We start from the raw sequence: 4,277 nt of genomic DNA, 5'->3' as shown, positions 1-4,277 counted from the left end.
GTACACCCCGCAGCAAAATGGAGTTGCCGAAAGAAAGAACAGGACAATCATGGATATGGGGAGGAGTATGTTAAAGACAAAGAATTTGCCAAATGATTCTTGGGCTGAAGCTGTACATTGTGCAGCGTAGATTTTTAATAGATTCCCTACAAAAGCAGTCATGAACAGAGTGCTGGAAGAAACATGGAGTGGGAGAAAGCAAGGAGTCACCCACATGAATGTTTTTGGATGTGTGGCTTATGCACACATTCCAGATCAGCTAAGGAAAAAGTTGGAAAGCAAAGGGGAGAAATGTATTTTCATTGGATATAGTGAGGAATCCAAAGCTTACAGGTTGTATAACCCATCCACCAAGAAGCTTATTGTCAGTAGAGATGTTCAGTTCATTGAGGAGGAAGCTTGGGATGGAAGCATAGAGAAAACAATGAATGTTAAAAACTCTATGTCTCATGATGAATATGATGAGGAGATGGCTGAAATACATCCCCAAACATCAGCACAAACACAAGGACAACAAATGACACCCTTGAGGAGAAATGAAAGTGCTTCTACAAGCACACCACAAGGAGGAAATTCAAGTGCTTCTTCAAGCACTTGTACACCAAATGAAAGAGGTAAGAAGTTCAGAAATTTAAGTGATATTTATGAACAAGAGGCAACAAATGAAGGTATGAACTCTTTGTTTGCTTTATATTTTCATGTTGATGACCCTATTCATTTTGAAGAGGAAATTAAGGATAAGAAATGGATAGAAGCTATGGATGAGGAGATCAATGCCATAGAAAGAAACAAGACATGGGATTTAGTTGAATTACCAAAAGGAAAGGAAGTCATTGGAGTTAAATGGGTCTACAAGACCAAGAGTAATGCTGAAGGCAAAATAGAAAGACATAAGGCAAGACTGGTTGTCAAAGGATACAAGCAGTAGTATGGGAGAGACTATGAGGAAAATTTTGCACCGGTTGCTAGAATGGAAACATTGAGAGCAGTGTTGTGCATAGCAGCACAAAACAAGTAGAAAGTTTACCAAATGGACATGAAGTCAACATTCCTAAATGGAGTGTTAATGGAAGAGGTTTACATTGAAAAGACTCCAGGCTATGAAAAGAAAGGCCAGAGCACAAAGTGTGCAGATTGAAGAAAGCTATTTATGGGTTGAAGCAAGCACTAAGAGCATGGTAATGATGATTATATTATTGAAAATTTCAAAACAGTCATGAAAGAAGAATTTGAAATGACTAACATGGGTTTGCTGAGATACTTCTTAGGAATAGAAGTAGAACAAAGTGGAAATGGGATTTTTATCTCACAAGCAAAATATGTTAAGGAAGTGTTGGAAAGATTTAATATGCAGGAGAGCAAAGCAGGAATCACTCCCACTGTGATGGGATTAAAACTCAGCAAAGAGGACAGCAGCAAGGATTTTGATCCTAGTTTGTACAAGAGTATAGTTGGCAGCCTTATGTATTTAACTGCAACTAGGCCGGATATAATGCATGCTGTTAGTTTGATTTCTAGATTCATGGAGAGGCCAAAAGAAGCACATTGGCAGGCAGAAAAAAGGATTCTGAGGTATGTTAAAGGTACTAAAAGGTTTGGCATTTTATATACTGCTTCAGAATGTTCAGATTTAGTTGGATACACAGATAGTGATTGGGCTGGAAGTGTAGATGATCGGAAAAGCACATTCGGTTATGTTTTTCACATGGGTTCAGGATCCATTTCATGGGCTTCTAAAAAATAGCCTATTGTAGCGTTGTCTACAGTAGAGGTAGAATATGTGGCAGTTACAGCAACAGCATGTCAAGCAGTTTGGATGAGAAGGATGTTGAGGAGCTTATGCCAAGAGCAAACAAAAGGAACTGTGATTTTTTGTGACAATAGCTCTGCTATTGCATTATCCAATAAGTCGGTGTTTCATAAGAGAACAAAACACATTGACACAAAGTTTCATTACATCAGGGAATTGGTAAACAATGGAGAAATTGTTTTACGACACTGCAGAACTCAGGAGCAGGTTGCAGATATTCTAACCAAACCATTGGGGCAGAAAAGCTTTGAATTTTTGAGGAAATTTTTGGGTATGACTCATAACCCAGTAGTTGAAATTAAAGGGGAGTGTTCAAATTATAAGTTCACCTGTGCATTTAATTCACAAAACCACCAGTTTTATCACACCGCTTTTGCTGAGAAAGTGGTATTCTCCGGAGGGGCAGCGATATTGTACGCCAGCTGATGCGTGTCCATAGCAAATTTGCAAAACTGCTTTTTTCCCGGAACGTAAATCTCGTTTGGTTTGACTGAGGGATAGCCATTCGATTGAGGTCAATGCTGTCCACCGTTCGATTGAAACTAAAGTTGCTTTACAGGTCTCCGCCATTGATCCATAAACCTTGCGTGAAGTGGAACTCTAGTTGACTGCCAATTTTTGTCAGCAAAGAAATTAATGGAATTTAATGTGATTGGTAGAACGTAGGTGAAGTATTTTAATTTTATTGTTTTTAATTTTATTCACAGGTGTAATTTGTTTTGTGTTTTTACGGGACAAGTAAAAACCAATGCATATGTTATGTTTTAGTGTGCACGGCATATGATATGTAAAAAAAAATTACACAATAGTGTGAAGGTAAGTGTTGTTCATTGCATATGCAATGCAGTGTGAAACTCCCAGCAGCGTGAGATGAAGTTCTATGTAGTTGTTCGTTGAAAAAGGGCATAGGAAGCAAGGGGAGTAAAATTGTTTTGTTTTGTTCGTTGAGATAACGAATGTGAAGAATGCAACAGCATATGTAAGAGAATTATTTTACAATAGTAAATGAATGTAATTTTTACACAGCAGTGTGTTAAAATTTGCAGTAAATTTTCAGGAGAAGACAGAGTAATATTTTTTGTTTGTTTTGGAACTGCATTTGAAGCAGTCTATGGTTGTAATCCATCTGAGAGAGGAAGATCCTTTTGTATCAGGCAATTTATTATTTAATACAAAGTTTTTTATGTGCGTGAAAAACTTTGTTCTTCTCCCAAACAATTTTTAGCTTCCCTGTGCGGAAACGGAGCATTGTTCTCTGTTCAGAATTTTGATTGAAATTACCAGAAATTTCCAACAATAACACCAGGTATGAATGACTAGAGCTTTTCAAGTAATTTTGAGGGATCATATTCAAAAAATAAAACAGACATTTAAACACTAAATGAGTAATGATTTTCAAATAATTCTTATTATCTAGTGGAGAATTTTCAAAATAATCAATTTGTTACCAGCAGATACAAATATCCTCCACTAGCCTTCCCCAACTCTGGAGCTTTAAGAAACTTCATGGTTGGAGTTTTGAGATTCTTCACTGCTGAAATGTTGAGATACTTGTAACATCGTCTTCTTCTGAATCAGAGCATATTGGTTATTGTTATTTCCAAAACCAAAATCAATGTGGAATCCATCATCAATGTAGAATCTACTAGACCATACTCAACAAACACACTGATTATTTGCCGTGAAAATGTTGTGCGTCCTCTCATCATATGCAAATCCTTTATTTTGAGACCAGAGTACCTCCTTTCTGATTTCGGAACAATTTGATGCATTCTTGCTGAGCTTTGCAAGTCATTGTCCTGTCATAATGCTGCTAATATTGATGTTGTGGGAATCACGAGCTCTCTTACAAACAGAAATGATGATATCCTGTGATTTTGTAATGTGAGATCCACGGGAAAAGGTCTGGAAAAATATTTTGTGGTCTTCAAGTCTCACTAAAATCTCTCTTCTAAGTTACAAACATTAACTGTTCAGCTAGAACAGTCCCAGCAAATGAACTTGGAAACTTTATTTAAGTAATACGGCTTCAATGTCCTGCCAATATTTGTTTTCCTTATGCAAACAGGAATTTGACCACTAATATCCATTACTTCTAGTTGCCCCATTTCTCCCAGTTGCACAACCATTCTGTTATTGCCACATAGTACAACGAATTCCGCAAAACGCAAAAATTCTTTACGAAAAATTCCATCGCTTTTGGAATAAATCCTGAACACAATGGATTTTCTCTTGACCTTTTGATAGATCACTATTTTAGTATTTCCTGGGCTTCCAAATGTAAATTCAGGAAGTCTACTTGGATCTGATGTTAAATTGTTATCTGGTTGTGCAATTGCAAACAGATGACTGTACTTTTTCAATTCAAAGATATTGAACAGCCCTTCTGACAAATAAATCATGCCCCTGCAATTTGGCATATTAAAATCGCAATTAGATATTACGGACTCAAAATAGAACAATTGTT

The sequence above is a fragment of the Pinus tabuliformis genome, chromosome 6 (genome assembly GCF_031772625.1).
Source record: "Pinus tabuliformis cultivar Carrire ecotype Pingquan chromosome 6, CPIR1, whole genome shotgun sequence".
Lineage (NCBI taxonomy): Eukaryota > Viridiplantae > Streptophyta > Pinopsida > Pinales > Pinaceae > Pinus > Pinus tabuliformis.
Note: the sequence above shows the minus strand (reverse complement) of the source record.